General features: G+C 36.8%; 1 protein-coding gene across 4 annotated transcripts in view; it reads right to left on the bottom strand.

Annotated features, from left to right (window-relative positions):
• The window catches only part of MIPOL1 (mirror-image polydactyly 1), a 187311-nt gene that overhangs the window by 163980 nt on the left and 9095 nt on the right, over positions 1-14236 (bottom strand). For 2 of the 4 annotated variants that reach the window (XM_069017839.1, XM_069017837.1), the window contains exon 2: positions 3170-3210. The exons of the other annotated variants lie outside the window; for them this stretch is intronic. The gene's annotated coding sequence lies outside the window, so the exon portion shown is untranslated. The remainder of the gene's footprint in view (positions 1-3169; positions 3211-14236) is intronic. 4 annotated transcript variants of the gene reach the window in all.

Raw genomic sequence — 14236 nt, 5'->3', positions numbered from 1 at the left:
TGGTTTTAAGGAGAGAAGGCTAAACAGGGATTTTATTGCATTTTAGCTGCCTTGGGAGCAAATATAGAGAAGACAGAGACAGATCCTTCTGACACAGACAAGTTGTAACACAGAAAACTCAGTGTTATGGGTAAGAGAAAATTTTTCACAGTGAGGAAGGTCACTGGAACAAGTTGCTTAGAAAGGTTACAGAATCTCTATGGCTGGACATGGGCAAAACTCATCTGGATATATCAACCCAATCTAACTTTGGAGATCGCCTCATTCTGAACTGGCTGATATGCACTTCCTGCCTACCTGTTTTGTTATTCTAAGGACTGCAACAAAACAAACCCACCAGAACTAGAATTCCTGTAACAGAAAAAATACTAGGTTGCTTTTTGCTTTACAGGGTAGGTCAGTAGAGCCCCTGACCAGCCAACAACCAAATAGCAGTGAGGCACAACCAAAGACCACCCATGCGGCAGACAGGCTATATGCCAACAGGGAGGAAACAGTGCAACAGCAGCATCTGCACAGCATTTTGAGCCCTACTGGTCTTGAGCACCTGATTTTTTTCAGTTTACTACATGACTGGATGATTTGGCACCAGGCCAAATGTCAAATATTGGTTTGCACACCACCCTTCAATAAACCAAAAATGGACCACTCATACAGTTATTTTACCTGTCTTTCTGAAAGTTTTGGCCTCCCCCAAACCTGAAAAAAAATCCATCCCTCCCCCAAACCTGAAAAAAAGTCACTGTGACTAAAGAGCTCCAAAGCTAACTAAGGAAATGATTCAAGAAACATGAATCTACAGTGCTTATGTTTGCAAAATTTGTTGTATAGTATATTCAAGATATTAAAATTCCCAAATCCCCAAATCATCATTTCTTTTATCACAGAACTAAGTTGCTAGCCCAGATTTTACCACAAAAGCAAAAATAAAATCACAAAACATTATATGCACATAAGAATGTGAAGTAGTAACTTAGTGCCAAATTCACAAACCACTAGTACAAGTAATAGCATTAAGCAGAAATTATGTCTCCTGCCAAAAACATTTCAATTGTTTGGCTCCCTTTACAGAAAGAAGTAAGACTGAACAGGGACTCAGTGAAGAAAAGGAGGCAAAAAACCACACTGAGGCAGAGAAACTTGATTCATCCAGCCAACTCACATTTCTCAAGGTGCCTTCAAATAGCACCATTTTCCCTGACAGCAAATGCAGTAAAAATAAAAAGCATAAAGGCTACAAACAGTGTGGATATTGGAGCCTGACCAAAAACTATAATGAGCACTGAACATGCAGAAGCCTGTCAGAAATGTGCCAACCTTTCAAGATCCAGTCCTGTACATGGGGACTGAGAGGGGCCTGTCGGTTTCCTGCAGAGAAACACAACCTCACCAGTTATGTATCTGTCAGGCTGTTTTAGACAGCATGAACACAAATGTGCCTCCGCTGCTGTCAGAGAGCAACATATCCAGTGCACTGGTCCTACCCAAATTATGGAACTACTCCAATTCTACAGCATATGCTTCAGCTGCTGAAAGGAATCACTTCACCTGAAATTTCACAAGCTAAAAAGCTCAGAGAAGTAACACTGACTGCACATTAGCCATATTTGTTCTTTACAAGCATATTAACTGAGCTATCATTTTCTTAGATGACTACCTGAAAAGAAAGCTATCCTTCAACTACAAGTGTAATTGCTCCCTAAACCATGCTTGCACAGCAGTAAAAGGATAGGAACATAGAGTGTTGCTCAGGTGTGAACAGACATACATTTTGACTCAATAAACATACAGTCTCGCCTGAACTTCTGATTTTTTTTTTTTATATTTAGCAACTAGATGCAGTAAGCAGTGCCTTTGTTGACTATGAGTTGGAACTTCACCCTCATAAGCAAGAAGTGGAAGTTACAGAGAAATGGCATACTTCAGGATGTGTCCAAAGAACAGCACTGAAGCTGGTGAAGGCTCTAGAGCACAAGTCTTATGAGGAGCTGCTGAGGGAGCTGTGATGCTTAGCCAGGAGAAAAGGAGGCTGAGAGAAGACCTTACTGCTCTCTCCAACTACCTGAAAGGAGGCTGTAGTGAGGCAGGGGTCGGTCTCTTCTTCCAAGTAACAAGCAATAGATCAAGAGGAAATGGCCTCAGGTTACCCCAGAGAAGGTGTAGATTGGATATTAGGGAAAATTTCCTCAAAGAAAGGTTTGGCAAGCTTTGGAAGAGGCTGCTCAGGGAAGTGGTGGAGTCACCATCCCTGGATGTATTTAAAAGATGTGTAGATGTGTACTAGGGAATCTGGTCTAATGGTGGTCTTGGCAGTGCTGCATTAATGGTTGGACTTGATGATCTTAAATGTCTTTTCCAGCGTAAATTATCCTGCAATTTTATGTTTTCTACACTCCAACAACAACATTTCTGAGCGTTTTCGGCACTTATGCATTGACTGTGTGCTTTACAACATGCTTAACATGCATGATATACAGCATGCCTTATATGCAGTTGCTTATTTAGGGATGATTAGTAGGCTAGTGATTTTAGAAAATTAATCCAGATGCTTCCTAGAAATTTATTGCAATACCAAAGAAATCTGAAAACCAGTACAATTCAAAATAACAATGTACACATTCAGAAATTATCTTGGACTCCCAAAGAAGAATCTGGTATTCTGAGGTGGGCCAAACTCAATGCGAACCAGAGACACATCAGTGAAATTAAGTCTGTTGACAATGTCCAGAATTTAAATGTAAGCTAAAGACTGAAGAGGCTAAACCTGCAAACATTCAGCACCATAGCAATTGCTGCACTGTTTCCTGATGTTGCACCAACAGAGGAAGGTACAAGATTAAAGGGGAGTCACCACAGACTGAATCAGTGACAGGCAGTTGAAAACCACAAACAAGCAAACAACAACAAAACCAAAAAAATAAAAGGAAAAAAAAGAGGCATTAGATGAAGTTTAAAAAGTTCAGATCATAAGTCACATAACAGATATTTCTGACAGTGGATCAATTTCCCTGCCAAACCTTAAGAAAGCAATGCAAAACATAATCACATACGAGGTTACCAATCAAACTGCTGCATTTTTTTTTTTTTTTTAATGTCAGGGAAAACAACGTATTTATCCTTTAACTCTCGTTTGGAAAAAATGCAAAACCTTCTCTCAGCTGAAACTTACAAAAAATAAGTCAACTTCACCCAGGAGGCAGGAAATTCCTTCTGTGGGAAAAAAAAAAAAAAAAAGACTGTCTAAAATGTTAAAAGTTATGAACAATGGAAACTTAGTTAGAAAAGGTCTTCCAAAGCAAGGTGCAGGACAATTTTAAACACAAGCAGAAATGTCAGAACACACATAACGAAAACTGTGTCATTTCTGCTCCTTTTCAGCCAATGAAATAGTCCATCTTTTTTATTTATTTAGTATTTGAATAAATAGATCATTCTCATTCTTTGATCTTTTGATTATTTATAATGATATGCAACACACAGAATGAAAAAGGTGGACAAATATGTTTTTTAAAGAACCCAAATTTGTTTATTGGGTTTTGAAGAAAGTTCTTTTTAAACCCTTAATAAGCACATTATTCAGCCAAAACCATGAAAATAATTTACAGTGGAGAAGCCTTAAAGAATTCCTCTGAGAATATAAATGACAAAGATTTTCATATAAGCTGAGGGTTATACAACTGACAGAAAAACTTCTTATTAGGGGTTCTGTCTCTTAACATCAGATTCTTTCCACACAGACAAATGGGAAAAAAATCCTAGAAAAATTCAAGACCTAGGATTATCTAGCCATTTCCAGCAACATTTTTTTTTTTTGTAAAAGGAAATGGATGTTTTATTCTTTCTTGCAAGTTCATCCTAAATTCCAACATCTTGCATTAATTATTCCTTGATTCATCAAGATACATTGCCAAAACACTAGAGCTGAGACAGCAGCTCTGAAACCGAGGCTTATTTTGATGACTGCTTTCTCTTGCACATAATTGTGCTGAATATTTTGAGGCTTGTTTGTCAGATGCTGTGGTTATTACGTATTTCACTGCTTGGTATCACTAAAAAATAAAAATAAAAAAAAAAATCAAGACTTTATAGCTACAGAAGTGTAGATAATACAAGATTAAAAAAAAGGAAAATCTGGCCAACAGTTCAAATACTCTGAATAATTCTGAAGATATTCTTGGACATTGTGAAGTTGCAAGACTTGCAGGCTCCACAGTTTTATCTCCCCTTTCATGCTGAAGGAGCACCTGACAAAGTTAGGTATGTGCACTAGTATGGCATCTCTGCCTAATCATAACACTAAGAAAACTGCTAAGTAACTTCCTATTTCACAGTCCAACTGGAAGGAAAGAAGAAAGTCTTCTGAATTATTTCCTAAAATTCATTATAAATGAAAACAACTTTTTTTAGTGTTGTGCTTTCATAACTCCTTTCTGTCAAAGGCAAATCTTAACATGTTCAGACTTTAATGTAAAAAAAGGCATAATTTTTCTGGTGCAAGTTATGACCCTTTGAAACTGCTTTCAAAGTGGTCTTGAACATTTGTCTTTTAATTTCTTCAAGACTTTAAAGCCACGATTATCTATTAAATTATATCTGTTCATATTTCTGCTTATCCAAAGGAATAACTGTACTCAGTTCTTCAGCTGGACTGTGCATCTGCTGAGCAGTCTTGTTTGGGAAAGGAGGTGTTATGGAAAGGTTGCTGGTTTTGCCATAACTCGTTGTCTGCCTGAAAAGAGTTAAGTGAACTCAATTTAATTTACTCACCACACTGAACTTTACTGAGGTGTAAGACTTTTTTTTTTTTTTTTTCAAGGATACTCACTATATATAAACTAAACCTAAGGAAAAGGTAGTTCAGTACTTACAAGGTTTTCTGCAGTGCTTTCAGGACAGATTGAAAAAACACACCTACACTCAGGCATCCATTAATAGACACCTCCCTAAAAACCTGTTTCTCAAGACATTTGAGAAGTCCAGAGACCCCATAACTAGCAAACTCATGCTCTGATCACATTTTTCTTTAATCAGATGAGATAAAGGTCTTTTTCAAAACATTTTGGATAACATCTGATAATTTTTATGAACTTCTTTATAACTGGGGTTTAACATTAATCTGAATGAATTTCTATAGCAACTGGAACAAAATTTTTCTTTTATTTACATTATAATTGCTGTATTACTAAACGGTGACACTTTCAAACATAATTATATTATACAGGATTACAGTTTAAGAAAATTCAGGTCCATCACTGGTTTTTATTACATGTGGGATTTTTAAGAGCTGAAGATGCACAGATAATTCTTAATTTTCCCAATCTCTCTAATGACATGAATGGCTGTATTATTGGAAAGAAAGTGTCATATGGAACACTAAATGGGTTCTCAATAAAGTACTTGGTTTGATTTTTTTTCACTTGTTGTTAACTTTTAAGGTAAATTTGGATACAGCTGGAGGGGAACCTCACTATGAAAGCAGCCTATGCTATTTATAGTAAGTTTTCTCTCTAGTGCAAGACAGTGAATGTTTGCCAAAAGAATTGTACATCCAGGAGGGTTTTTGAAATATGAAAGATACTTTTAAACTATGAAGAGAATTATAATTTTTGCCTAATATTTAGTAACCTTCAGATACTGTAATTCCACTTCAGATCCTGGAAAAACATTCCGGAGACAAATATTAGTCTACCACTGGATAGTGAAGAGGAGGAACAAAATTACATTTCAAGGGGAAACTGTTTTAATTAGAGTTACCTTGTAAACCTGCACAGCAGTCACCTTCAGCACACTGCACGAAGTGTTACACACCACAACTCTGTTTATTCTTGCTACCATCAGACTCTGAGTCCATAAAGCAAGAAGCTCAAGTTTTCTCCCAGACATATTTATATCACTCTACATTTATGCTGCTGTAGTGCAGAAAACTAACTTAAACACCCTTAACTGGCTGACTGTACATCCCACAGTAACAGTCTCTGGAGACACCGATCACACCCTAATCCATAACCTTTATGACAAAGGATGCTTCATGGATGCTTCATTCTTTTATATTTCAGGATACCATGAACAAACAGGTGGACGGGGTCCACTAGTGCCCTTTCACAATTTTATTGAATCACTATGATCCTGAAAGAAAGAAATCCAATTGTATCAAAAAATCGAAGGCGAGTCTGTTCTCACAGGAGCCTGAATTTCTGTATCTGTACTTCTGCAGTCTAATCACTTTTCAGCACTTGGAAAGAAAGCCTGATTACATGGAAGCAGATCTCAGCGATCTCATCACCAGCCCAGCAGATGAAAGCTGCTGAGCTACTGCCTGTGCAGAAGCTTACCAAGCACCACAGTAGAACTCCATAGTTGTTCAACATTTGGCATGCAAAACCATTTACCCTGAATCCTACCTGACAAACCAAAGATCACCTTCTGACCCTGAAGCAGTGGCCCTGCCTTTGCTGAAGCAGAACAAGTTACAAGCTTATATAAAACTTACAATTTCAGAAGGAAACGAAAGACCATTTGAAATCCCAGCAATTACTTAGAAGAGTTGCTGTCAAGTACAGCTGTTGAGTCACTACTCTCTGATGTGATCTAACTCAGGTAACAGTACAAATTCCTGACCTCTGTGACACTGGTACTTTGACAGAAGCCCAAAAAAGCTGGACTCTAAAAAGCAACAGGTGCAGAACTCCTTGCTGCTGAATAAAGGCAGCTGATGAAGCCATGTTTTGGAAGCCAACATGTGTGGAAAATGTCCAGTTTGTCAAGAAGTCTATTTTTTATTGTCCTAGGACTCAAAAGCTCCAATACACTACATATGAAAAAACCCATCACTGAACATTATGGCTTATTTATTAAATGTGTGTGGTATGATGAGCGGCAGCTGTTTCAGTTCACTACCTATATGTTTCAAATTCTGGCTTGAAATTCAGTTACTAAGAGGTTGATGCTCAGATGCTCAGCTGAGGTACCCAACACAGAGTCACTTCTGTGAGAAACTAGAATCCATTTTATTGTCCTGTCAAGTCTGAAAAATAGTTAAATTTCCTTCTCTTGAAGACATACCAGAGATTTGATTCTGGATAAAATTAAGCCTTCCTGATAGGAAGTAATTTATTACAGAAATGTACTCTTAAATCATGGGCTCCACCATCTATATGGCATTTGGATCCCATCAACTACATCTCCAGTACATGCAAGACTGTTTGAATAGGGCCAACCTAATTTCTCAGTGTAACTGAGACAACAGTTCCATTCTCACTCCCAGACCTCAAGTAAGTTTTGCATTAATCTCTACTTTGCAAAGGTATGTTAATTTGGCTACAGATAATATATGGGAGGATGCTGAGAGCATTGATACCTATTCACTCCTTTGAAAAACCAAAACTACTCTAAGCTCTAACACTATAATGCAAATAACGTATGTATAGTAGGAAAGATGGTGCTTATCAGTTTCATTTTATTCACTTTGTATTTTCTGCAGTAGATATGTGTTTTCCAGGTGATGGGGTTTCCTTTTACTGACCTTGGCATTCATCAGGACCATACTATGATTTATATCGAGAATTCCAGGCCTTTATCTGATCTTATAAATAAATGTAAAATACATAAAACAATTATCCTAGTGTAAAATTGAATTTTATCTCTCTGTAATCAGCTTTTGTCTATGATACATATTTCTATGTTTGAATACAATTCAAAATTAATAATAGGCATAATTTATTTTCTGACTTTTCATTATCTTGACATTTTAACAATCTTTTTTTTATATACTCAGGCTTTAATTTTATCTAGGGCTTCAACCCCACAGCTCCTTTTTAGACATGTACAATGTGTATTTCAGAATATCCATTCAAGGAATAAGTCTGCTAAAAGAACACACTGGCCATTTAACAGACCAAGAAAAAGTATTAAAAATAGCAGAGCTTTATAACAAAGAAGACCACGAGATTATGAGAGAAAATGTAGCACTGCATGTAAATGACAGAAAAAAACATACTAGAAGAAATCACAAGTTACAGTGAAGAATTAGAAGTAAAAAGTAGAGTTCTGAAGTTGGTGATTGTGGAAAATTATAAACAGACAACTTATATTTAATTTTTTAACAACTAAAAGAGACAATGAAGGAAGTCTCTTTCCTATTAAAGGGCAGTTACAACTTTATACTGAATGCCATAGCATTAGCAATTTAACACAGAGATTAGTCTTATCTGGACATGAGGCTTTCAGTATTTTAACAAGTAATTTTTTGGCCTTAAATGCAATTTATACAAATGCACCTATCTAATAGTTTACTTTATTTTCTTAATTCAATTGATTAACTTCAACCAACCATCCTTAATGTTTTACTACCTCAGACATACATATGTTGACTTCAAAGAAAGTATGTCTCAAGTCAAGTTCTCACTACCATGTAAGGCTTAAGTAGACTTCATATGCAATTGCTACAGTTTACACAGACTTCACTTAAACCAAAAGGCTCAGAATTAGAGAAGGTCAGGCAGGAAATGGGAAAAAAAAAAGACACAGACATACACAATACAGCATGAGAAAATATCCTAAAAGGATTGTGACAAGTAAATACAAAGAATGTCATGGCTGTATGTGCCTACAGCAAAAGTGTCACTTTCCATACAAGGCAAGAAATCCACAGCCACTCTGCACAAAGCCACACTGGCCACACCACAGCTGTAGGTGCAGCAGCAGTGGGATTCCTTCATGTCTGCAGCAAATGAAGCTGCTCACTGGGCCTTTGTGATTAGAGGAGGAATGTGATAACCATGGTGGTCTAGACTGCTACAAGTAAAAACAACACACGCCAAAATGAGTGGTCCTTGGTCTGAAGTGGCTGTGGTCAGGATGAGGCATGTTTAGGAAGCAGTCCCTTGAATACCTTGTGACAAACACACGTGGAGAAAATAACACGAAAGAACAGTGTAGTTAACTGAATAAAAGGTTAAAGAAAATAAACAATACTTTTGCAGCTTAGCATTTATTTGTGAACTGCTGGTGCAACTCTCTGCTTGGCAGAAAAGCTATGAGGCTTTTGGTAGCTTGACAAGACAATCTACAAGCTTGAATGAAATGTTCAGCTTAAGGAATTAGAATAAATCTGATGACTGATGTGCTACTGAATGTGACAGATTGTCGTCTGTTTTAAACAGGATCTCTGTAGGACATACTGAAAGCAGTATTTTCCCATTGCCTTAAACATACTAAGATTTTTCCCAATGAATTCTGGCTAATCTATTAAGACAAAAGATCTCCTCAAACTCTTGGCATTTCAATAAAACAATGAAATAGCCATTTGGTTTACTGGCATAATTAATTCATGCTGACACTGTACTGTGATTAATTTACAACCAGTCACAAAAGTATACAACAAAAACAATTACTCTAACTTCTTGAATTAACTATAGAATTATAAAATATGCACAATAAGTGATTAAAGCAGCTTATCTAAACACTATTTGTATACAGAATTTCATATGTAGAAATATCAAATTGGTTATCTGTTATCAAAGCAGATTTTATACAAAATAGGTACAGGCATTCCTTAATAGCTCTTGAAAATCAAGAAAAAGTTATCAAAAAATCTACAGTCAAATGGTATTACAACACATAGGCATATATTAAAAAAACAATTTTAGTTTTAATTTGGCCAGATCCTTAAAAATTGTAAACCATTACTTTAATTATATACATAGACACATATATAAACAATGTAAAATAAGATAAAAATCCTTGGAATGTAATTTATGCTATTTTAAAAACCATATAAGAAACAAAAACTTTGGTAAGATCTAGGGTGAAAGAGGAATATCCTTCTTCTATGTAAACAGTCCTTGTAGGAATGACTAAGGTGTTTTACCATCTCCTTATCCTAGAGATAATGACTCAAATCTGTCCTACAAACACAAAATATGGAAAAAAGGATTTTGTGACATATCCACTTGGAATCTGTACCTTAGATATAGGGAACGGGCAAAACTGCTCATTGGTGGATAAAGTGCAGTAACATCAGTTTGAACCACACTGCATTTGCAAAGCTGAGCAGGGAAGCCAGCACAACTCCCCAGCTCCAAAGAGGAATGCAATCCACCTCCAAAGGGGAATAAGAATGAAACCACCACCAAAGTAATTCAACCTTCAGAAGAGGCTAAGTGTCAGAAGTACACATAATTTAAGCTACATTAGCCATCAGGTAAATTTCCCTCTTAGCTGATTAATTTGCTTTCAACTATAATTTCATACAACACATTTCTAAGAACAGAACAGTCCATATTGCTTAGCTCATAAATGTCAGTATTAAACTAATTTATCTTGCTAGTTCTCTTTACTGCTATACTGTTTCTAGGCATGAACCAGATTGCAAGTATAATATCACATGTATTTTACTGACAGACTAGAGTTAAGATTTTGAAAGATGCTTTGCCATAGCTAGTGAGCTTCTATGTCCAAATAAAAGCTGAACTCAGAATATTAAAGCTTTGCCCAGTCCTGCTGCTAAGAGGCAAATTTAAGTCATAAAAAAAATTCAAGGACCTCAGTCAAAATACTTTTGCTTGTAAGACTGCAACTACGTGTCCCTTCTTCCCCCCATTCGCACTCAGAAATCACTCAGACCTCAGAAGATCAAGAGACCTTTTTCAATCAGTTGTTGCTTTACAGCTGATCAATACAGAAGATCACAAGCCTCTGCACAAGCTAATGTTTTGTTCTGTGTTTTGCAGGAGTTCTTTATATGGCTTAAGTTACCATAATATCCTTCCCCACACAATGTAACCTGTTAAAAAAAACCACCGTGGCACGGATAAAATCTCAGGCTAGAGGCAACTATCAATAGGTCCTTGAGGTACTCTATACAGTCAGCAGAAAAATGTGCTACTCATGCTTATATCAGAATTACAAACTAATCTGTGATCTTTTGGATTGAGAGAGAATCAGAGCCTAGAAGCTCAGATACTTCCCAAAGCTTCTCAAAATTGCTAGCTCTACATTTCTATCATCTTCCCTGGGCCAAAACATCAGTCCTCACTACAACCTTTGCTATTCAACGTGCTGTACTTCCCTGCTGAATGCTTCAGGCACTACATAAAATCTCTCAAAGGACTCAGGTGCTGATACATAAGGAATGCTGAACACACAGAGGTGGTCTCCACTTTCTTCAGAGCAACTGCCAAATTCAACTGATGCATCAAGCACAGAAAAACACTGGTTATCACTCATCTTTTCATGATGTTCTCCTTGCACTGGCAGGTGCAAGACATGGTGTTTCTGTATTTTGTTTTTTAAAAACATTTAAAGGCCAAGTTTAATGAAGGCTTGTCTTATTTCCCTCACCTTTCAATGACCAGTATATCCACCCTGTTGACTTTACCACTCATTTCATGCATCATACGAGATTATCAAGCTCTTCTTTTGCTTCTAAGGGCAAACATTCATTGGAATGTAATTTTCTGAACATTTTGTCTTTTCAGCTCTACCCTGTATTTCACTGAAAGCTTTGCTGTCAAACTTTTTCTGAAAAAAATCCCAACCCTCCTCTCCAAAGAAAACATCCCTTTAACAAGAACATGAGCTAAACTTTGTAACCATGCCCTTGAGAGGCAGGGAAAGCTTATTTTCATAAACACTCAAGTCAAATACTTAAATTCTGCTACAGCTTCTTATTTGTGCTAATATGACTGCCTCTGGTACTAACTAAACCAAAATTCAAAGAACAATGGCTCAAAACAAAAGGGCATGATCATTCTCAAACAAAACAATGGTGGCTTAAGACACATCGCTAATGCCAAATATAGACGTTGCAACTTCATTCATATGTGAGAAGTCACTGTTGTGTAGAAGTAAAATTTCTTCTAAATTATTATTAAAATTTTAAAAATTGACACTTGCTCAAGTAAATTGTATTTATATAAATTTATAAATTCCTCCCTCAAAAATGTAAGCTGTATATCCATCTAAGTGTCTATCATCAGTGCTGCTACAAATTTACAAAATGCCTTTCATAATGCATTCTAGAAAAGAGTATTTGTACTATTGAAAAGATATGTTACTACTTTTACTGACTCTGGTTTGGATGTAGTTAACTTCCTTCGTAGTTGTGCACATGGTACCTTGCTGTTTTGGGGTTATAGCTAAAACAGTGCTGATAACATCCCAGTATTCTGAATATTGCTTACACTGCTTATACAGCATCAAGGCTTTTGTTTCCCACCAACTCTGTCACTCCAGAGAGTAGCTTGGGCGTGGACAAGAAATTGTGAGGGACAGAACTGACCCAAACCAGCCAAAAGGATATTCCATACCATATAATGTCATGCTTAGCAATGGAAACTAGGTAAAGCAAAGAAGGGGTTATGTGGTTTTTCTTCCAAAGCAGCTGTTCTCTGAGACTGGCTGGACCATGGTGTGCTGCAGGTGAGAGGTGGCAAGTGACTGTTTGCATAAATTTTCATTGTTTTTAGTTTTGATTGTTTGGTTTGTTCTTCTTTCCTTTCCCTTCGCTTATTAAACTGTCTTTGTCTCGGAACAAGAGTTTTCTTCCACTGTCCTTATTTTCTTCATCAGCCTGCTGGGCGGAGCAGCAAGCGAGCAGCTCTGCAGGTGTTTAACTGCTGGCTGGGGTCAACCCCACACTTGACTCTTTATTCTCTCCCTCCAAAGAACAAGGATGTTTATAGTTGTGATTTGTGTCCCTTTTTTAAAAATGCAGTGAAACACTAACAAGTTGGAATACTGGAAGACTGCAACAAATAATTGGGTTTGAATGACTGGAGTGCTGTACTAGTTTGCTACCATGAACCACAGAATGGTTTGGGCTGGAAGGGACCTTGAAGATCACCTGTTTTCAACCCCCTGGGCAGGGAAACCTTCCATTAGACCAGGTTGCTCAAAGCCCCATGCAAGTATGCGCCATGTGAAAGAAAAACCATTATTTCATTTTTGCAAACCATAAGCAAAAGTGAACACTAATCATTAAAACAAATAAAGCAAACAAAATTATACTCTTTCAGAAGATTTCTAACAGAGTAGTTTATTTTTAACAAATGCTTTCACAATCTCACTTTTAAGTCCATTCCCTAACATCTAAATGCCAGTTTAACACACATAAGGAACAGCAGGTAGAAACACATTTCCAAAGATTATTTCAGATTGCAATTTAGCCCAGTATTCATACAGTCATCAGAAAAATCTGCAGGCTTTGAGAATGACTTAATTTTTCTTTTGAGATATAAGGTAGAGTACAGGAGTGTTTCTGCACAGAAATATTAGTCAGAGCAAAAACACCAGGGACCCACACCCTTCCCATTGTTTTGAAATGTAAACATTAAGACACTTGGAATTTCAAATAAAAAAATGCAGGGCCTATGTTATAGAAATGGCATACCTGTTACAATCACAGAATAATACTAATCTCTCAGATATTTCAAGCATAGGCTTATTGGCACAAATCCAGCAAAAACTTACACAGCAGGAACAAAACCTTACTACCTATTATCTCTTAAATATTTCCCTCCTTTCTATCTTTAAAATTAAGAACTGCATTTCAAATTTTCAAATAAAATTAGCATCTTGCTATTTAAGAACTGTTCTCACACTAGAGTAACTTGTCATCAGGTAAACTGATTTCTAAAGAAAGTTGCAAAAACTTGGATATTTTTCACAGTCCTACAAGTGGCCGACACAAATGTCAACAAACCCAGTCCACTGTATCATTTAGTTGAGCTATGTAACACAGCTCTGGGCTGCGGGTGTGGACACATACCATGCAAAACAGGCAATACTCAAGATTAGCTACTGCTGATTTTGGATTTCTGAACTGCTCTATTCAACAATTTTCTACACTCAAAAATATGTTTTAAAAAAAAATCTGCAGTTAGTATATATGAGAAACAAAAATACAAAACTAAATCCCAAAACTTGTATTTTAATCTGCTTTGCAAATTTCTTAAGAGCTTCCCATAGGCCCTGTTTTCGATGGTTTCAACCAAGATTTGCCTAAGGACATGCAGCTGACTCAGAAATTAACTGAAAAAACGTGGCAAGCCATATGGACTCTCGTCCCTGCAGCACTGGAACAGATCAGAGTATTTCACCTGATCACCTGCCCATCATGAACAGCACAAAATTGTCCCTAAGCATCTCAGCACACAGTCACTGCCTTGACTTGCACAGATAATAGCAGACATTTAATTTTAAACCCATGTTCATTTAGATGAATAAAACATATATA

Source organism: Aphelocoma coerulescens, chromosome 5, assembly GCF_041296385.1.
Source record: "Aphelocoma coerulescens isolate FSJ_1873_10779 chromosome 5, UR_Acoe_1.0, whole genome shotgun sequence".
Classification (NCBI taxonomy): Eukaryota; Metazoa; Chordata; class Aves; order Passeriformes; family Corvidae; genus Aphelocoma; species Aphelocoma coerulescens.
Note: the sequence above shows the minus strand (reverse complement) of the source record. Positions and strands in the feature narration are given on the sequence as shown.